Source organism: Mesocricetus auratus, unplaced genomic scaffold (genome assembly GCF_017639785.1).
Source record: "Mesocricetus auratus isolate SY011 unplaced genomic scaffold, BCM_Maur_2.0 Super-Scaffold_15014, whole genome shotgun sequence".
NCBI classification, from domain to species: Eukaryota; Metazoa; Chordata; class Mammalia; order Rodentia; family Cricetidae; genus Mesocricetus; species Mesocricetus auratus.
In genome coordinates, this window is record NW_024429186.1 from 66,696,350 (window position 1) to 66,719,190 (window position 22,841).

Genomic DNA, 22,841 nt, shown 5'->3' on the forward strand with positions numbered 1-22,841 from the left:
GTCATTTAATTGTATACTAACAGTCATTAATTAAATTATGTACACATGGCAGTTGATAGGTATTTAGGTACTGTGATGGTCACCACACAAACATGAGATGGATCACTGTTTAAAATATTTTGTTTACGTAGGAGTTCCAAAAGTGATAAAGAACAGACAATAGGTCTGGATATTCAAATAAAGCATTCAGCTATTTTGTACTAAAAAAATTTAATCACAACAGGTATTCCTTACAGTCCTCAGGGAGTTGTGGAGCATACTCATAGCTCCTTAAAAATGCAACCTCTATAAAACTAAAAAGGGGGAGCAATAGTAAATCCCCACCTGGTAAATTTTTACATGTGAAAATGAAATCTCTTATTGAATGTTGCCTACAAATTGGACAGGGTTATGTTTATTAGCTACCCAGCTCCCAGATGTATAGTTTATTCCAGGAAATGAGCCCATAGATTAACTTATTCATAGACATAAAAGAGCCATCGAATTCACACCCCTGTTAATTGGACTTGGAGTATCGGCCTTAGCCACCAGGTCCTCAGTCATGGAAGTAGCTATTCAGACACACTACACAATAAACCTTAGTCACAAGCGAACTGGAAAAATGTCTATAAAATCACCTTTGACTCCACATGATGCATTAAATCATACACTCTTCATTTTAAAATTTTTTAATGTGGATGCCAATAAACAATCTGCTACTGACAGATTCTGACATGATAGAACTCAAGTGACTTTTGCCCAGGTCAGATAAAGACATCCATACTTTATGCAGTAGAAAAGACCCAATTTAGGGTGGAGGGAATGTTTGTGTTCTCTTACAGGAAAAGAACAAAGCTTTGTTGCTGCCAAAAACTTGGTGGGATGCATGGAGCAGAGAAAAAACCAGACCTAAATCCATGGAAAGCTGTCCAAACCAGTTCCAGGGTAATATGCTGAACCAGCCCCCTGCCCCACCCAGTTACCAAATTCCCTCAACCCATCCCACTTCTGCAACCTCACTCTCTTCCAGGATACTAACTCCTCCTCTTTTCTGATCCCTGAGAATGGTGGGCCTGTCAAGGATGGCCTTACTACCTGCTAAATTATGCCCCTATGTTTTAGATTTTAGTTAAATTGATTTCCTGCCTTAACTCTTTTTCTAACAAGATGTGCTTTTGGGCCTGGGAGCTGCTGGAACAGGCACTAGGATTCCAATCCTTGTGCTCTCTTACAAAGAGAATCTGTTTCTCTGTTAAGAAAACAGGGAGAGTCATAGATAGTGTGAAGAAAAACAGAGAAGGTCTAGAGAAAAGAAAAAGAGGGAGAGAGCAACAGGGAAGTTTCTATAACAATTGTTTTTCCATTTGTCCCTGGCTATCCTTATTGCCCCAAATCTTGGGCCTTCTCTTAGGCTGTATTGCATGTTTCTATTGGCCCATGGGCCCATAGGCACCTGAAGGACTTTATTAAACAGCAAATAGATAATCTTGCAGAAAGGCCTATCCAGATCCATTATCAGAGACTGGCTATGAAAGAGAGTAGTCCTTATCAGAAAGCTGAGGATAGCAATGGTAAGGAGGAAGGTGAACTTCGACTAATGTTCCAAGTCTCCATATAGGAAAAGTAATCTGCTCATGCTCCACCTTGCAGTCCCAGCCATGGGCCTTGGAAGACCCCTTTACCCACAAAAATAACCACCCCTATTGATGACTGACAGAGGACTGGCTCCCTTCTGATGCTCCCCCCTCACCCCAAGTCATGAGCTTTGATGGCTGGCAAAGTAATCCAACAACGGGTAAGGTGAGAGCCTCTCAAATCGATCCTGAGACAGGCTCCATCATCCTTGTGGTTTTCCGGTAATTTATACTCTAGCTGCACCTAATTTCTGTTTAACCAGAAAGGAGGAGATGTCAGGGTCCTCGAGCCATCAACCAGATATGACTGCCTCAAGTACTCATAAGAGAAGATGTGACTCAACCCTCATAGAGAGTACATGATTCTGGACCACCCTGTTACCTCTGTTAATTTCCAGAAACAGGCCTGTAGCTTAATTAGCAGTTAAATATTAGCTCAACAGAAAGCCCAATTCTGCCAGGTGTTAAGCGAGGATATAGCAAAGATTGAGCTAGATAAAGTAAGAACCTGTGGTCAGGTTACCTAGCAACTCAGGAGGTTCTACCCCTGACCTCTTGCCCTGGGAATTAGGTTTTCAGGCAGCACAGAGGGTTACTTTTCCCACTGACCTGCTCCACCAGGCTCATTGCAGCTGCAGCACACCCCATTTCTTCCCCTCCTCCCTTCCCCTATATAAACCCTTTGGGATGAAATAAAGTTGTTGCTTTGATCAGACTCCCCATCCCCTGCCCATCACCCCTCCCCTCAATCTTCTGGGATGGCTCCTGGCAGCCAGAGGACTCGCCCAAACAGGAAAGGCATCAGTCCTTCCAGTCGCCACCCTCCAGCATCCCCAGCTTCAGACCCCAACCTCCAGCATCCTCAGATTCAGCTTCGGGAAAGAAGGAGACCAGTGGAGACAGAAAGACTCCATCTGCACCCACTGGAAAAAGACATGGGAAGAAGACAGAATAAGAGCTCACTCAGCAATAGAAAGACCAACATGACTCCACCAGAATCTAGAGAACCAATGCCAGCAAGATCTGAAAAGCACTACATAGATGAAGCAGAAGATACAGACCTTAAAATTTATTTTATGAAGATGATAGAGACCCTCAAAGAGGAAACGAGGAATTCCCTTAAAGAAATAGAAGAAAAAACAAACACAAAATACATGAAATGGGGGAAAAGGCGAACCAAAAAATTCAAGAAATTAACAAATCTCTCAAAGAATCTAAAGAGTACCAAGAAAAAACAACCAAACAAATGAAGGAAACAACTCAAACAATTGAAGGATTGAAAGCTGAAATAGAAACAATAAAGAAAACACAAAATGAGGAGATGCTGGAAATAGAAAAGCTGGGTAAATAAACAGGAACTACAGATGCAAGTATCACCAATAAAATACAAGAGATAGAAGAGAGAATCTCAGGTGTTGAAGACTCATTAGAGGATGTACAGTCATCAACCAAAGAAAATTTCAAAACCAACAAATCCCTAACGCAGAATATCCAAGAAATATGGGACACCGTGAAGAAGCCAAACCTGAGAATAATAGGCACAGAAGAAGGTGAAGAAATGCAGCTCAAAGGCACAGAAAACATATTCAACAAAATCATAGAAGAAAATTTCCCTAACCTAAAGAAGGATATGCCTATGAAAACACAAGAATCTTACAGAACACCCAATAGGCTGGATCAGAAAAAGAAGTCACCTCACCACATAATAATCAAAACATCATACCTACAGAATAAAGAGAAAATATTAAGAGCAGCTAAAGAAAAAGGCCAAGTAACATATAAAGGCAGACCTATCCAAATTACACCTGACTTCTCAATGGAAACTACGAAAGCCAGAAGATCTTGGACAGATGTCATACAAATGCTAAGGGAACAAGGATGTCAGCCCAGACTTCTATATCTAGCAAATCTTTCAATTGCCATAGATGGAGAAAACAAAATATTCCATGACAAAGCCAGTTTTAAACAATGTATATTCATGAATCCAGCTCTGCAGAAAGTGCTGGAAGGAAAACCTAGACCCAACAAAGATAACTGCACTCACAAAGACACAGGCAATAGATAATACCACTTTACCAAACACCAAAAGAAAAGCTGAGAACATACACACAATAAATCCAATAGCAATAAATCAAGCAAAAACTAGAATCATCAGTCAATAGTCATTAATATCCCTCAATGTCAACGGCCTCAACTTGCCTATAAAAAGACACAGACTGGCAGAATGGATATGAAGACAGAATCAATCCTTCTTCTGCAAACAAGAAACACATCTCAATGTCAAAGAGAGACATTACCTCAGAGTAAATGGTTGGTAAAGGATTTTCCAGTCAAGCGAATCCCAAGAAACAAGCTGTGCAGCAATGCTAATATCTAACAAATTAGACTTCAAATTAAAATCAATCAAAAGAGATTTAGAAGGACATTTCATATTCAAAAAAGGAAAAGTCCATCAAGATGAAATCTCAATTTTGAACATCTATGTCCCAAATACAAAGGCATCCACATTCATGAAAGAAACATTACTAAAGCTCAAATCACACATAAAATCATACACATTATTAGTAGACTTCAACACTCTGCTCTCACCACTAGACAGGACCTCCAGACAGAAACTTAACAAAGAAACCAAAGAACTAATAGAAGTTAGGACCCAACTGGATTTAACAGACATTTATAGAAGATTCCACCCAAACACAAAGAGATATACCTTCTTCTTGGTGCCACATGCAACCTTTTCTATAATTGACCACATAATAGGAAACATAGCAAATCTCCACAGATACAAAAAATTGTAATAACCCCCTTTATCTTATCAGACAACCATGCATTAAAATTAGAATTCAAAAATAACAATCACAGAAACCCTAGAAACTCATGGAAATTAAACAATGCACAATTGCACCATCCCTGGGTAAAGGAAGAAATAAAAAAAAGAAATTAAAGACTTCCTGAAATTCAATGAGAATGAAAATACAATATACACAAACTTATGGGACACTCTGAAAGCAGTGCTAAGAGGAAAGTTCATAGCAGTAAGTGCCCTCATGAAGAAACTGGAGAACAGTCATACTAGAGAATTAATAGCACAGATGAATGCTCTAGAACAAAAAGAAGCAAACTCATCCAGAAGGAGCAGACACCAGGAAATAATCGAATTGAGGTCTGAAATCAATCAAGTAGAAACAACGAAAACATTGAGAAGAATCAATGAAACAAAGAGTTGGTTCTTTGAGAAAAATCAACAAAATAGACAAACCTCTGTCTAAACTAACCAAAAGACAGAGATACAGCATGCTAATTAGCAAAATCAGAAATGAAAGTGGGGACATAATAAAGGACTCTGAGGAAATCCAGAGAATCATCAGGGAATACTTTGAAAATATGTACTCCACAAAATTTGAAAATTTAAACGAAATGGACAATTTCCTGGATAGATATCACTTGCCAAAACTAAATCAAGAATAGATAAACAATCTAAACTGACCTATAACCCTTAATGAAATAGAAGCAGTCATCAAAGGTCTCCCAACCAAAAAAGTCCAATCACAAATGGCTTCAGCGCAGAATTCTACCAGAAATTCAAAGAAGAGCGAATTCCAATACCCCCAAAGTATTCCACAAAATAGAAGCAAGAGGCTCACTGCCAAACTCTTTTTACGAGGCTACAATTACCTTGATACCCAAGCCACACAAAGACACGAGTAAGAAAGAAAACTATAGACCAATTTCACTCATGAACATCAATGAAAAAATACTCAATAAAATACTAGCAAATCAGATTCAAGAACATATCAGAAAAAATTATCCACCAGGATGAAGTAGGCTTCATCCCAGGAATGCAGGGATGGATCAACATTAAATAATCTATCAATGTAATCTACCATATAAACAAACTGGTAAAGAAAAACCACATGATCATCTCACTAGATGCTGAAAAAGCCTTTGACAATATCCAGCAGCCCTTCATGATAAATGTCCTAGAGAGGACAGGGAAAACAGGAACATACCTGAACATAATAAAAGCAATATACAGTAAACCAACAACTAACATCAAAACAAATGGAGAGAAACTCAACGCAATTCCTCTAAAATCAGGAACAAGACAAGGCTGCCACTCTCTCCATATCTCTTCAATATTGTACTTGAAGTTCTATCTAGAGCAATAGGACAGCAAAGGAGATCAAGGGAATACAAATAGGAGAAGAAGAAGTCAAGTTTTCACTATTTGCAGATGGTTTATGTAAGTGATCTGAAGAATTCTGCAAGGGAACGCCTAGAGCTGATAAACACCTTCAGCAAAGTGGAAGGATGCAAGGTTAACTCAAAAAATCAGTAGCCCTATTATATACAGATGATAAAGTGGCTGAGAAAGAAATCAGAGAAACATCACCCTTTACAATAGCCATAAACAGCATCTAATATCTGGGGATGATATTAACCAAAGAAGTAAAAGACCTGTGTATCAAGAACTTTGAGTCGCTAAAGAAAGACATCAAAGAGGATACCAGAAAATGGAAAGAACTCCCATGCTCCTGGATTGGTAGGATCAACATAATAAAAATGGCAATCTTGCCAAAAGCAGTCTACAGATTCAATGCAATCCCTATCAAAATTCTGGCACAATTCTTCACAGACCTTGAAAGAACAATAATCAACTTTATATGGAAAAACAGAAGGCCCAGGATAGCCAAAACACCCCTATACAATAAAGGAACTTCAGGAGGCATCACCATACCTGTCTTTGAGCTCTATTATAGAGCTATAGTCCTGAAAACAGCTTGGTATTGGCATAAAATGGACAGGTAGATCAATGCAATTTAATTGATCATCCTGAGGTTAATCCAAAAACCTATAAACACCTGATTTTCAACCAAGAACCTAAAATTATACAATGGAAAAAGGAAAGCATCTTCTACAAATGGTACTGGCATAACTGGTTATTGGCATAGAGAAGACTGCAGCCAGATCCATGTCTATCGCCTTGCACAAAACTTAAGTCCAAATGGATCAAAGACCTCAACACACTGAAACACTTAGAAGAGAAACTGAGAGATACTCTTCAACGAGTTGGTACAGGAGACCGCTTCCTGAACATAACTCCAGTAGCCCAGACACTGAGATTGACAAATGGTACATAATGAAACTAAGAAACTTCTGTAAGGCAAAGGACAACAACAAGACAAAAAGGCAGGCCACAGAATGGGAAAAGTATTCACTAACCCCACATCTGACAGAGGGCTGATCTCCAAAATTTACAAAGAACTCAAGAAACAAGTCTCCAAAACACCAAAGGATCCAATTAAAAGGTGGGGTACAACTAAGTAGAGAATTCTCAATAGAGGAGGATAAAATGGACAAGAGACAGTTAAGAAAGTTTTCAACATCCTTATCCATCAGGGAAATGCAAATCAAAACAACTTTGAGATACCATCTTACTCCTGTCAGAATGGCCTCCCACCCTATCCCCACTTCCTTCCACATAGGGGATATACAGAGTCTGTCATTTCGCTCAGGGCAGGGTCCAGGCACTCCCGTAAGAGTCCAGGCTGAGAAAGCATCCCTCTTTGTGTTTGGATACAAGAAGTCCATTTGTATGCCAGGGACAAACACTGATTTACTGCCCAAGGCCCCATAGGTTGCCCAGGCCTCCTCACTAACTCTCACACTCAGGGGGTCTGGATCAGTCCCATGCTGGCGTCCCAGCTGTCAGTCACAACATTATTAATATAGAAGGCAATTCCAGTTTTAAATATGATGCTATCAGCTTATTTATTCCACTATTAACAATTGTTGGGTTATTCCTGTTTGGTTTGTTATGACTAAATTGACGATGCATATTCTTATCACAATCCAATGAGTGCTATTAGAACTTTATTTTAGTATACTGCCAGATCATTAGTCTCAAAATTTGTGGTTTCATACTAAAGGATTAAGGTAGAGATTTTATAATCTTGCAAGATTTTTCAATGAGTTAGATAGCTGTCTTCTCAGAAAGGAATTAAATTGCTATTGTATTTGCTCTAATGTGATATCAGAGAGTAATGGTTTGAACAGAGAAGATACTGACATATAATAATTCTCTAAAACTGCATGATATCCTTCTTTGTACATTTCAGTGTACCCCATTCCAGATTTTTTTAGCCTTATGTAGAGTGGAATTTTCTAGGATTTATATTAGATATCATATGGAACTGAAATATAGTAAGTTTTGAATATATGTCATTTTTAGAAAATATGAAACTCTTTGCTATTGTGATAGGTACACCATTGTTATTTGGGACTGGACTTATTTTGCACATTATTAAATGAATTTTGTACAATTCTTAAAGAAAATAGTTGAGCTGATGTAGCATGGGGGTATGTTTTATTAATTTTCTTCTGAAAGCTAATTTGAAACATGTTCAGTGTGTAAATTAGAATGTGAAAAATCATGAGAAGAGTGGATGGATTTACCACTTATGTTATCTAAATGGAACTCATATTCCATCCTCATAAAACAGTTTCATCTGAATTAGTTTTTGTTAGTATAACTTACATTGTAATTCAGTAAATAATATGCATGCAAACTCTTTGTTTCTAGCCAAGGTGCTCTGAAAAGTGTAAAGCTATTAGTGATAAATCCCTTTAAAAGTCATAGTAGCCTTTGAACATTGTCTGAAATTAATTTGAGTTAAATAAGTGGAAATTAGTCTGCTAAATGAACCTTATGAAAAAACAGAATTATAAAGGACTATGGTACTCTCTTCTTAGGGTAGATTAAAACCTTCATGTTTTATGAGTCAAGAGAAGTACTGTCCATTAAAAGTGATCTTATGTCTTCTAACTATGAGAGCTTGGTACCCCCTGATGTGATTCAGGGATCATGCAAAGTATAAACATATTTGGAACCTTAGTTCTTTGTATACTCGGCTCATCCATCAGCAGGATTGACAAGGTGTGAGACAAAGCAGACCTGTTTGAAATTTTCTGTGGCTATAGTGTAACACACCTGACAGATGTTAGCGTCACTTAACACAGCAGGGGATATTCATAAACACCACTGATTTCAGCATCCCAGGGATTATTTTTCTTTTGTACGCCTGAAGTTATACGGTCTGTAATCAATAAAATATTGAAGCATAGCTAGGCAAAACATAGCATATGATAGAATTTTCAGGCAAAGTTTCTCTTGCTTACACAGCTTATAACTTGTCACAGAAACTGAGATGCATTTCATTTTGGAAGACAGCATGCTACTGTTATGTCCCTTTTTATGACCTGACCTCATTCATAAAAGAAAGTGTCAACCAGTATTTGATCACAGAGAAAGGCAATATGTCACCTATATGTGTTTTTGTTAGTTCCTTAAGGCCGTGATGATGTTACTAAATTTATGTTAATTTTACATTCAACATGGTGAACAGAAACAGCTACAAGTACAGTAACTAGAAGAACACTACCTTATATTTGCAATAGCAATGCATCTGATTCATGGAAAAAATGGGCAGAAATGAATATATACCATCTGTAGTTTTTCCCAAATTATATCATAAATCGTAAGAGGTAAAGATAGATGCTATTAATTTAAATGTCATGCTTGCACAGAATGAAGCACAGCAATTTTAAATTTGGCTTTATTAAGGTTTCGTTTTTACCTCAAGTTTCTCATTTGGTAACTAGCAATTGGAAGAAATGCTCACTGATAAAGAGTATTTAGGCCCTTTGGGGAGCAATTACAAGCAGGGGGTACAGTACTTTAAAAATATCATTTTATTGAATTTATAAATTATTATATAATCAAAATCTTCTTTTAGTGTATAATTATACAGGGAGTTCAGAAATAGTAAAACTAACAGTACATTAAAGGAACAAATCAATCACACATTTGAACCATGGTAGTCCTTGTGCAAGATGACCAATCCATGTACTTCTTTGTTGTTACTGGAATATATATGCTAGGATAGGTTTGCTTTTATATAGCATAGCATTTTCTGTTTTACCTTAGGGTTTAGTGATTTGCTGGGAACATCTACATATGCAGATGCAGAAATTTTTTATCTTACAAAATAACCAGTAGTTAGGAATTTTGGGCCATGGCAAATATGTAGATGTTGATTAAAACATTCTCTAAAATGATGCCAAAACACAAAAGATAGTTTAGAAAACAGAGAAATGTACATTTCAGAAAGTCAGAAGTTAGTGTAAGAATTTCCCTTTCTAATGTCTGATCTGCCTCTATAACTAGATAATAGAATACTAACTTTCCTAATATGTAAATCCAGACTCCTGCATGTCCAGGTTGACAACCTGTATTACGATCCATCAATAATAGTGCTGTTTTGGTAGCTTCAGGATCAAATATCTTTGGGCAGGAATTGCTTACATTCCCTATGATTTATATATTATATCTGGAGTGTTATTTTAAATTTTAGTTTATTCTTAAGGGAGGTGAGTATCATTTTGAAGTTATCTAAACAGACTACAGTGTGCCTAACGAATGCTTGTAGATTTTCTTTCAGCCATTAGTTAAATGCCAGTTTCCTGAGGAAAGTCATAGCCAGCCCCAATGACCCAATCCTTGTGGTTCCATCTATAGAACCTCTTTTAATAAGTTGTGGTGGTACAATTTCACATATATTTTTGACTATTTGATTAATATCTTTCTTGTACTTCTCTATATGTTGCACAGTAAATAGATTCTGTATTTGGTTCATTCTCATATTTCGGGGACCAGCTTGTTTCAGGGATAGACTTTATCTGAGCACCTAGTTAAGATGAATTTTATTAATATATTTGATAGAGAAAATATTTTGAGAGACTATTTGATCAGGATTACGAATAAACTCGACTTTAAAGCTAATCTTTTCTCCTACGTTATATCCTGGTTATAGTTTCCTCTCTCTTTACTCCTCCAAGTTCCTTCCCTCTTTCCCTCTCATCTGTGTCTACTCCCTTTTTGTTTGTCATTAGAACAGAACAGGCTTCTAAGAGATAACAATAAAATAACAAAATAAAAGATAGTAAAATAAAACAAAAACCATCATGATGAATTTGGATAAGGCAAAACAAAAGAAGGAGAAAAGGCCAAGGGAAAGCGCATGAATCAGAGATCCCCTCATTCACACACTCAGAGGTCCCATGAAAACACAAAACGGAAATCTGTTCCATTCCTCCTCTGTGGGAGATCCATGTATATATTCTAGACCCTTGCTCTTTACCTAATGTCTCTAGGTCTACAGATTATAGCTTGGTTATCATATACTTAATGACTAATATCCATTTATAAGTGAATTAATACCATATTTATCTTTCTTGATCTGGGTTACCTCACTCAGAATGATTTCTTTCTAGCTCTGTTCACTTGCCTGAAAATTTTATGATGTCATTTTTCTTTACAGCTGAGTAATACTACTTCATGTAAATGTATCCCATTGTAAAAATTCCAATCTTGTGCTGAGGTACTTCTAGGTCATTTGCATTTTCTGGCTATTAAGAATAAAGCCACAGCCAGGTGTTGGTGGTGCACTCCTTTAATCCCAGCACTTGGGAGGCAGAGGCAGGCAGATTTTTGTGAGTTTGAGGTCAGTCTGGTCTACAGAGCAAGTTCCAGGACAACCTCCAAAACTATACAGAGAAACCCCGTCTTGAAGTATCAAAAAATAAAAAAGGAATAAAGCCACACAGAATATTGTTGAGCAAGTGTTCTTATAGAGCATCCCTTGGGTGTATTCCCAAGAGTAGTATAGCTGTATCATAAGGGAGATTAATTCCAAACATTGTGAAGCTCCACAATACTTATTTCCATAGTAGCTGTACAAGTTTTCACTCCCACAAGCAATGAAGGAATGTTCCCCCTGTCTGCAAGATCTGTCACTTGTATTATTGATTTTAGCCATTCAGACCAGGGTAAAATGGAATATCGAAGTAGTTTTGATTTACATTTCTCCCATAGCTAAGAATGTTGAATACTTCTTTAAGAGTTTCTTGGCTATTTGGTTTCCTCTATTTAGAATTCTCTGTTTAGGTCTTTAGCCCAGTTTTGAATTTGGCTATTCGGATACTTGATATTTAATTTCTTGAGTTCTTTATGTATTTTGCAAATTGTTCCTCTAGGGATCTAGAGTTGATAAAAATATTTTCCTGTTCTGTGGGATGATTCTTTGTGCTATTGGATATATCCTTACAGAAGCTTTTCAATTTCATGGGTTGTCATTTATTAATCATTATCTTAGTGCCTGTGCTTTTGGTGTTCAGTTTAGAAAGGCATCTACTGTGCCAATGCGTTTGAGATTATTTCCAACTCTTTCCTCTATCAGGTTCAGTGTAACTGGTTTTATATTGAGGTCTTTGATGCATCTGGAGCTGAGTTTTGTGCAGGGTGAGAAGTGTGAAACTATTTTAATTCCTCTTCATGCAGACATTCAATTTGGCAACTATGATTCGTTGAAGATTCTGTCTGATTTCCAGTGTGTACTTCTGGCTTCTTTATTAAAAGTCAGGCATTTCCTTAAGTGTTTGATGATGTTCTGTTGAGAATTCTCTGCTTAGATCTGCACGCCAATTTTTAATTGTATTATTTGGTAGTTTGATGTCTAGATTCTTGAGTTTTTTGTGTATTTTGGACATCAGCCCTCAGTAAGATGTGAGATTGGTGAAGATCTTTTCCTATTCTGTAGGGAGCCATTTTGTCTTGTTGACCATGTTCTTTGCTTTATAGAAATTCACAACTAACCATTTGGTCAAACTCCTGGAGTACAATGAATTGAGGGAGGAGTGATAATATTAAGAAAGGAGTCAAAACCATGATGAAGAAACCCAAAGAAGCAGTTGACCTGTGCTAGTGAGAGATCACTGACTTAGGTCTGACAAATGGGGAACCTGAATGAGACCAAACTAAACTTCTTTGATACAGGTGACAGTGGTTCAACCTGGACACTATATGAGGCAGTGGGTCAGATCTAACTCTAATGTACAAACTGACTTAATGGAGAGATACCTTCCTCAGCCTAGACACAGGAATGTGGTGGGTTGGGGAGGTGCCTTGGGTCTGCCTCAAGGAGATGATGAAACAGACTTAGCAGACTTCCTAGGGGAGGCCTTATGCTGTCTGCAGAGCAGATGGGAGGAGAGGAATGGTGGGGGGAGGGAGTAGAAGGAGAGAAGGGGGGAACTGGGATTAGAATTTTAAAAACATATTGATAAAAAAGAAAATAAAGTCAGATGTCTATGTGTGTGGATTTATGTTTTTGTCTTCAATTTGATTCCACTGATAAATGTGCCTATTTTTATGCAAGTACCATAGTACTGTTGTTTTTCAGTATTTAAAGAATTGTGTTGATGTTGTATTTAGTATTTTGATGGGAACTGCATTGAATCTGCAAATTTATTTTGGTAGTATGACCATTTTTACTATGTTAACTTGAAGCACCATCCTAACTGGTCTTATCAATAAAAACTCAGAGTCAGATATCGGGGTAAAATTCTGAAAGGACCAGGAAATCAAAGGAACAGCTACATTCACCTCTTACCTCTCTGAATCCTCAGAACAAAAGGTTTGAGATCCTATCTCTGCCCTGTCTTGTTACTTCTTTTTTTTTATCATTTTTTATTTTAATTTTAAATAGCTTGTTTTACATGTCAATCCCAGTTCCCTCTCCCTCCCTCCTCCCGCACTCCCCTTCCCCCCAACCCCCCCACCCTATTGCCAAATCCTTCCACATAGGGGATATCTAGAGTCTGTCATTTTACTCTGGGTAGGGTCCAGGCACTCCCATAAGAGTCCAGGCTGAGAGAGCATCCCTCTTTGTGCTATAGGCACACGAAGACTGTTTGTATACCAGGGATAGACACTGATCCACAGCTCAGGGCCCCATAGGTTGCCCAGGCCTTCTCGCTGACACTCACATTTGGGGGGTCCAGATCAGTCCCATGCTGGCCTCCCCACTGTCGGTCTGGGGTCCAAGAGCTCTCCCCTGTTCAGATCAGCTGACTCTGCTGGTTTTGGCAGCCCATTCTTTGCCAATTTGCTTATCACTCCTCTCTCTCTGTCACTGGGTTCCTTGGGTTCAGTTCAGTGATTAATTGTGTGTTTGCCTCTGCTTCCATCAGTCACAGGATGAAGGCTCCCGGATGGTTATAGACATCAAGTTCATTATCAGGAATGGGCATTCGAGGTGGTCTCTCCACTATTGCTTAGCTTGCCAATTGGTGTTATCCCTTTAGAACACTCGAGGTCGCTCTGGTGCCTGATCTGTATTCGATCCTATGATTCCCTCTTCCCCCTATTCTACCCCCACCCCTCAACTTCCTGTTCCCCCATGACCAACTCTCTTCCTCTTCACCCCCTCTCTTCTTCCCAGGTCCCACTCCCCCCCACCCCTCGCCGTGTTCCCCATCCATTCAGGGGATCTTGTCTCAATCCTCTTGGGTACTATGCATATATGCATATCTTTTAGGTTCTTTCCTGTGTCCCAGACTCTCTATCAGTGGAAGTGCGGACTGGCACTATCCTGATCCATGTCTAAAATCCATATATGAGTGAGTACATACCATGTTTGTCTTTTTGCGACTGGGATACCTCACTCAGGATGGTTTCTTCCAGTGCTATCCATTTCCCTGCGAATTTCAAGATTCCATTGTTTTTTTCTTTTGGTGTTTTGTAAAGTGTGATTATATATTGCCTGTGTCTTTGTGAATGTAGTTATCTTCCTTGGCTCTAGGTTTTCCTTCTAGCATTTTCTGTAGAGCTGGATTCATGGATATGTATTGTTAAATCTAGCTGTCATGAAATATTTTTTCTCCATCTATGGTAATTGAGAGCTTTGCTGGATATACTAGTCTGGGCTAGTATCCATCTTTGTGTTATGGACACACTATGTCTGTTTGTATTACAGGGATAAACACTGATCCACCGCTCAGGGCCCCATAGGTCCCCAGGCCTCCTCACAGACATTTGGGCAGTCTGGATCAGTCCCATGCTGGCCTCCCAGCTGTCTGTCTGGGGTCCAAGAGCTCTCCCCTGTTCAGATCATCTGACTTTGCTGGTTTTGCCAGCCCATTCTTTGCCAATTTGCTCATCGCTCCTCTTTCTCTGTCCCTGGGTTCCTTGGGTTCAGTTCAGTGTTTAACTGTGGGTGTTTGCCTCTGCTTCTATCAGTCACTGGATGAAGACTCCAGGATGGTTATAGACATCAAGTTCATTATCAGGAATGGGCATTCGAGGTGGTCTCTCCACTATTGGTTAGCTTGCCAATTGGTGCCATCCCTTTAGATCAAAAGAGGTCATACTGGTACCTGATCTGTCTTCTAACCTATGATTCCCTCTTCCCCCTATTCTACACCCCCACTCAACCTTCCTGTTCCCCTGTGACCTACTCTCTATTCCTCGTCTCCCCCTCACTTCTTACCAGCTCCCACTCCCCCCACCTCTCGCCGTGTTCCCCATCTTTTCAGAGGATCTTGCCTCATTCCTTTTCTCTTGGGTGCCATGCATATCTTTTAGGTTCTTTCCTGTTTCCCAGAGTCACTGTCTGTGGAAGTGCAGACAGGCACTATCCTGATCCATGTCTAAAATCCATATATGAGTGAGTACATACCATGTTTGTCTTTTTGTGACTGAGTTCCCTCATTCAGGATAGTGTCTTCCAGTGCCATCCATTTACCTTCGAATTTCAAGATCCCATTGTTTTTTTTCTGCTGAGTAATACTCCATTGTGTAAATGTACCACATTTTCTCTATCCACTCTTCAGTTGAGGGGCATCTAGGTTGCTTCCAGGTTCTGGCTATAAAAAATAATGCTGCTATGATCATAGTGGAACAGATGCCCTTGTCGAATGAATTTGCCTCTTTTGGATATATGCCTAAGAGAGGAATTACTGGGTCTTGTGGTAGATTGAATCCCATTTTCCTGAGGAATCTCCATACTGCTTTCCAAAGTGGCTGTACGAGCTGGCACTCCCACTAGCAGTGGAGGAGTGTTCTCCTCTCTCCACATCCTCTCCAGCATAAATTGTCTTCAGTGTTTTTGATATTAGCCATTCTGACAGGAGTAAAATGGTATCTCAAAGTTGTTTTAATTTGCATTTCCCTGATGGCTAAGGATGTTGAGCACATTCTGAAGTGTCTCGTGGCCATGTTAGCCTTCTCTATTGAGAATTCTCTATTTAGTACTGTACCCCACCTATTAATTGGATCCTTTTGTCTTTTAGACTTGCTTCTTGAGTTCTTTGTAAATTTTGGAGATTAGCCCTCTGACAGATGTGGGGTTAGTGAATATCTTTTCCCATTCTGTGGACTGACTTTTTGTCTTGTTGACTGTGTCCTTTGCCTTATAGAAGCTTCTTAATTTCAGGAGGTCCCATTTGTTAATTGTTGATTTCAGTGTTTGTGCCACTGGTGTTAAGTTCAGGAAGCAGTTTCCTGTACCAACTCATTGAAGAGTATCTCCCACTTTCTCTTCTAAAAGTTTCAGTGTGGCTGGATTTATGTTGAGATCTTTGATCCATTTGGACTTAAGTTTTGTACAAGGCGATAAACATGGATCTATTTGCAGTCTTCTGCATATCAGTACCCAGTTATGCCAGCACCATTTGTTGAAGATGCTTTCTTTTTCCATTGTATAGTTTTAGCTTCTTTGTCAAAAATCAAGTCCTCATAGGTGTATGGGTTAAAATTAGGGTTTTCGATTGGGTTCCATTGGTCTACCTGTGTATTTTTGTGCCAATACCAAGCTGTTTTCAGGACTATATCTCTATAATAGAGCTTGAAGTCAGGTATGGTGATGCCTCCTGAAGTTCCTTTATTGTATAGGGTTGTTTTGGCTCTCCTGGGTCTTTTATTTTCCATATAATGTTGATTACTATTCTTTCCAGGTCTGTGAAGAATTGTGCCAGAATTTTGATAGGGATTGCATTTAATTTGTAGACTGATTTTGGCAAGATTGCCATTTTAATTATGTTGATCCTACCAATCCAAGAGCATGGGAGATCTTTCCAATTCCTGGTATCCTCTTTGATTTCTGTCTTTAGAGAATCAAAGTTCTTGATATACAGGTCTTTCACTTCCTTGGTTAACACTATCCCCAGATATTTGATGCTGTTTATGGCTATTGTAAAGGGTGATGTTTCTCTGATTTCTCTCTCAGAGACTTCATCCCCTGTATATAATAGGGCCACTGATTTTTTTGAGTTTACCTTGTATCTTGCCACTTTGCTGAAGGTTTTTATCAGCTCTAGGAGTTCCCTTGCAGAGTTTTTCGGGTCACTTATGTAAACTATCTATATCATCTGCAAATAGTGAAAGCTTGACTTCTACTTTTCCTATTTGTATCCCCTTGATCCTCCTTTGTTGCCTTATTGCTGTCACTAGATCTTCAAGTACAATGCTGAAGAGATATGGAGAGAGTGGACAACCTTGTCTTTTCCTGATTTTAGAGGAATTGTGTTGAGTTTCTCTCTATTTAGTTTGATGTTAGCTGTTGGTTTACTGTATATTGCTTTTATTATATTCAGGTATGTTCCTGTTATCCCTGATCTCTCTAGGACCTTTATCATGAAGGGGTGCTAGGTTTTGTCAAAGGCTTTGTCAGCATTTAGTGAGATGATCATGTGATTTTTCTTTCACAGTTTGTTTATATGGGGGATTACATTGATAGATTTTCTAATGTTGGATCATCCCTGCATTCCTAGGATGAAGCCTACTTGATCATGATGGATGATTTTTCTGATGTGTTCTTAAATCTGATTTGCTAGTATTTTATTGAGTATTTTTGCATCGATGTTTATGAGGGAAATTGGTCTATAGTTATATTTCTTGTGTCTTTGTGTGGCTTTGCTATCAAGGTAATTGTAGCCTCGTAAAAACAGTTTGGCAGAGAGCCTCCTGCTTATATTTTGTGGAATATTTTGAGGAGTATTGGAATTAACTCTTCTTTGAATTTCTGGTAGAATTCTGCACTGAAGCCATCTGGGCCTGGCCTTTTTTCGGTTGGGAGACATTTTTTTCCAGTTTAAATTTAGATAAGAAACAAGGTTGCTTCACAAGCCATTTCCAGGTCCCTCTCCCTTTCCCTCTGCTCCTCCCGTGCCCTCCCCCCAAGCCCCCCCGTTATCCCCTCATTCCCCCAGGGAGGGTAAGTCCCTCCATGGGGGTGTCCATAGTCTGTCATTTCATATAGGGCAGGGCCTAACCCTTCCCCAAGAGTTCAGGTTGAGAGTGCACCTCACATTGTTCTATGGGAGTCCAAATTCCGTGTGTATACTTGGGATGGGTACTGATCTGCTGCCCAAGGCTTGATGACTGCTTCTATTTCATTAAGGGTTATAGGTCTGTTTACATTTTTTATCTGTTCTTGATTTAGTTTTGGCAAGTAATATCTTTCCAAGAAATTTTCCAGTTCTTTTTTTAAATTTTTTTATAATTTTTAAATTTTCTTTAATTTTTAAATTTAAATTTAGATTAGAAAGAAAGTTGCTTCAAAAGTCAGTTCCAGGTCCCTCTACTTTTCCCTCCCCTCTTCCAGTACCCTCCTCCCAGACCCCCATTATCCCCTAATTTCCTCAGATAGGGTGAGGCCCTCCATGTGGGTGTCCATAGTCTGTCATTTCATCCAAGGCAGGGCCTAGGCCCTCCCCCAAGTGTTCAGGGTGTGAGCGCATCTCACATTGCTGGATGGGAGTCCAAAGTCCGTGCATATACTCAGGATGAGTACTGATCTACTGCCCAAGGCTCAATAAATTACCTAGGCCTACTCACTGACACCCACATTCAGGGGTTCTTGATCAGTCCCTTGCTGGACTCCCAGGCTGATGCCTGGGATTCAAAAGTTAACCTTTGTCAGGTCAGCTGTTTCTGGGGGTTAAACCAGCCCAGACTTAAGCCCTTTGGTCACCAGTCTTAACTCTCTTTTACTGTCTTTCTTGAGTTCAGCTCAGTGCTTAGCCATGGGAGTGTGCCTCTTCTTCCATCAGCCACTGAATGAAGTTTCTGTTTCCCAGACTGTCTGGCCATGGGATTGTAGGCTGGAACTCCCCAGATCTATGTCTAAAATCCATGTATGAGAGAGTACATGCCATGATTCTCTTTTTGTGCCTGGGTTACTTCACTCAGGATGGTTTCTTCTAGTGCCATCCATTTGCCTGAAAATATCAGGATTACATTGTTTTTTTCTGCTGAATAGTACTCCATTGTGTAAATATAGCACATTTTGTCTATCCACTCTTTGGTTGAGGGGCATCTAGGTTGGTTCCAAGTTCTGGCTATTACAAATAATGCTGCGATGAACATAGTGGAACAGACATCCTTGTTATATGAATGGACATCTTTTGGATATATGCCTAAGAGTCGAGTTGCTGGGTCTTGTGGTAGGTTTATTCCCATTTTTCTGAGGAATCTCCATACTGATTTCCAAAGTGGCTGAACAATTTGGCACTCCCACCAGCAATGGAGGAGTGTTCCCCTTTCACCACATCCTCTCCAGCATAAATTGTCATTGGTGTTTTTGATTTTAGCCATTCTGACAGGAGTGAGATGGTGTCTCAGAGTTGTTTTGATTTGCATTTCCTGGATGACTAAGGATGTTGAGCACTTTCTCAAGTGCCTCTCAGGCAATTAAACTCCTCTATTGAAAACACTCTATTTAGTTCTGCAGCCCACTTTTTAATTAGATCCTTTGGTATTTTGGAGACTTGCTTCTTGAGTTCTTTGTAAATTTTGGAGATCAACCCTCTGTCAGATGTGGGATTAATGAATATTTTTCCCATTCTGTAGGCTGCTTTTTTGTCTTGCTGACTGTGTCCTTTGCCTTACAGAAGCTTCTCAGTTTCAGGAGGTCCCATTTATTAATTGTTGATCTCACTGTCCGTGCTAGTAGTGTTATGTTCAGGAAGCTGTCTCCTGTACCAATTCGTTCAAGGGTACCATCCACTTTCTCTTCTAAGATGTTCAGTGTGGCTGGATTTATGTTGAGGTCTTTGATCCATTTGGACTTAAGTTTTGTGCATGGCGATAAACATGGTTCAATCTGCATTCTTCTACATGCCAGCCTCCAGTTATGCCAGCACCTTTATTAAAGATGCTTTCTTTTTTCCATATTGTATATTTTTAACTTTGTCGAAGATCAGATGTTTGTACATGTATGGGTGAATATCAGGGTGTTCAATTCAATTCCATTGGTCTACCTGTCTATTTTTGTGCCAATACCAAGCTGTTTTCAGGACTATAGCTCTATAATCGAGCTTGAGGTCAGGGATGGTGATGCCTCTGGAGGTTGCCCTGTTGAACAAGGTTGTTTTGGCTATCCTGGGTCTTTTGTTTTTCCATACAAAATTGATTATTGTTCTTTCAAGGTCTGTGAAGAATTGTGCTGGGATTTTAATGGGGATTGCATTGAATCTGTAGATTGCTTTTGGCAGGATTGCCATTTTTACTACATTGATCCTGCCTATCCAAGAGCATGGGAGATCTTTCCATTTTCTGAGGGCTTCTTTAAATTCTTTCTTTAAAGATTCAAAGTTTTTGTGATAAAGGTCTTTTACCTGCTTGGTTAGTGTTACCCCAAGGTATTTTATGTTGTTTGTGGCAATTGTAAAGGTTGATGTTTCTCTAATTTCTTTCTCAGCCCATTTATCATCTGTATATAGTAGGGCTACTGATTTTCTTGAGTTGATCTTGTAGCCTGCCACTTAGCTGAAGGTGTTAATCAGCTGTAAGAGTTCCCTGGTAGAGTTCTTTGGTTCATTGATATAAACTATCATATCATCTGCAACCAGTGAAAGCTTGACCACTTCCTTCCCAATTTGTATCTCCATGATCCCCCTTTGTTGTCATATTGCAATGGCTAGAACTTCCAGTACCATGTTGAAAAGGTATGAAGAGAGTAGACAGCCTTGTTTTTTTCCTGATTTTAGAGGAGCTGAGTTGAGTTTCTGTACAATTAGTTTGATGTTAGCTGTAGGTTTGCTGTATATAGCTTTTATTATGTTTAAGTATGTCCCTGTTATCCCAGATCTTTCCAATACCTTTATCATGAAGGGGTGTTGGATTTTGTCAAAGTCTTTTCCAGCATCTAGTGAGATGATCATGTGATTTTTGTTTTTCAGCTTGTTTATATGGTGGATTACATTGATGGATTTTCGTATGTTGAACCATCCCTGCATCCGTGGGATGAAACTTACTTAATCGTGGAGAATGATTGTTTTGATGTGTTCTTGAATCCGATTTGCCAGTATTTTATTGAGTATTTTTGCATCAATGTTCATGAGGGATATTGGTCTGAAATTCTCTTTCTTAGTTGTGTCTTTGTGTGGCTTGGGGATCAAGGTTATTGAAGCCTCATAGAAAGAGTTTGGCAAAGACCCTTCTGCTTCTATTTTGTGGAATACTTTGAGCAGAATTGGTATAAGCTGTTCTTTGAATTTCTGGTAGAATTTTGCACTAAGGCCATCTGAACCTGGAGTTTTTTTGGTTTTGAGATTTTGATGACTGCTTCTATTTCCATAGGGGTTATAAGTGTGTATACATTGTTTACCTGCTCTTGATTTGTTTTGACAAGTGATATCTATCCAGGAAATTGTCCATTTCCTTTAAATTTTCAGGTTTTGTGGTGTACAGATTTTCAAAGTATGCCCTGAAGATTCTCTTGATCTCCTCAGAGTCCGTTGTTATGTCCCCTTTTTCATTTCTGATTTTGTTAATTAGCATGCTCTCTCTCTGTCTTTTGGTTAGTTTGGACAGAGGAATGCCTTTTTTTTTATTTTCTCAAAGAACCAATTCTTTGTTTCATTGATTCTTCTCAGTGTTTTCCTGGTTTCTACTTGATTGATTTCAGCCCTCAAATTAATTATTTCCTGGCATCTGCTCCTCCTGGGTGAGTTTGCTTCTTTCTGTTCTAGAACATTCAGCTTTGCTATTAATTTTCTAGTATGACTCTTCTCCAGTTTCTTCATGTGGGAACCTAGTGCTATGAACTTTCCTCACAGCACTGCTTTCAAAGTGTCCCATAAGTGTGCGTATGGTGTGTCTTCATTCTCATTGAATTACAGGAAGTCTATAATTTCTTTTTATTTTTTTCTTCCTTTACCCAGGGATAGTGCAATTGTGCATTGATAAATTTCTATCTATTTGTAGGGTTTCTACAATTTGTGTTATTGTTAAATTCTAATTTTAATGCATGGTGGTCTGATAAGATACAGGGGGTTATTCCAGTTTTTTTGTATCTGTGGAGATTTTCTATGTTTCCTATTATGTGATCAGTTTTAGAGAAGATTCCATGTGGTGCTGAGAAGAAGATATATCCTTTTGTGTTTGGGTGGAATCTTCTATATATGTCTGTTAAACCCAGTTGGGTCATAACTTCTATTAGTTCTTTTCTTTCTTTTTTATTTTTCTGTCTGGAGGTCCTGTCTTGCGGTGAGAGCAGAGTGTTGAAGTCTCCTACTATTAGTGTGCAAGATTTTATGTGCAATTTGAGCTTTAGTAATGTTTCTTTCACGAATGTATGTGCCTTTGTATTGGGGGCACAGATGTTTATAATTGAGACTTCATCTTGATGGACTTTTCCTTTGATGAATATGAAATATCCTTCTTCATCTCTTTTGATTGATTTTGATTTGAAGTCTAGTTTGTTAGATATTAGGACTGCTACACCTGCTTGTTTCTTGGGTCCATTTGATTGGAAAAATCTTTTCCCAACCCTTTACTCTGAGATAATGTCTGTCTTTGATGTTGAGATGTGTTCGTTGTATGCAGTAGAAGGATGGGTTCTGTCTTCATATCCATTCTGCTAGTCTGTATCTTTTTATAGGCAAGTTGAGGCCGTTGACATTGAGGGATCTTAATCACCATTGATTAATGATTACAGTTTGTGCTTGATTTATTGTTAGTGAAGTTATTTTGTATAGTTTCTCCTCCCTTTTTCTTTTGGTGTTTTGTAAAGTGGGATTATATATTGCCTGTGTCTTTGTGAGTGTAGTTGTCTCCCTTGGATCTAGGTTTTCCTTCTAGCACTTTCTGGGGAGCTGGATTCATGGATACGTATTGTTTAAATCTGGCTTTGTCATGGAATATTTTGTTTTCTCCATCTATGGAAATTGAAAACTTTGCTGGATATAGTAGTCTGGGCTGGCATCCTTGTTCCCTTAGCGTTTGTAGGACATCTGTCCAGGATCTTCTGGCTTTCATTGTTTGCATTGAGAAGTCAGGTGTAATTTGGATAGGTCTGCCTTTATATGTTACTTGGCCTTTTTGTT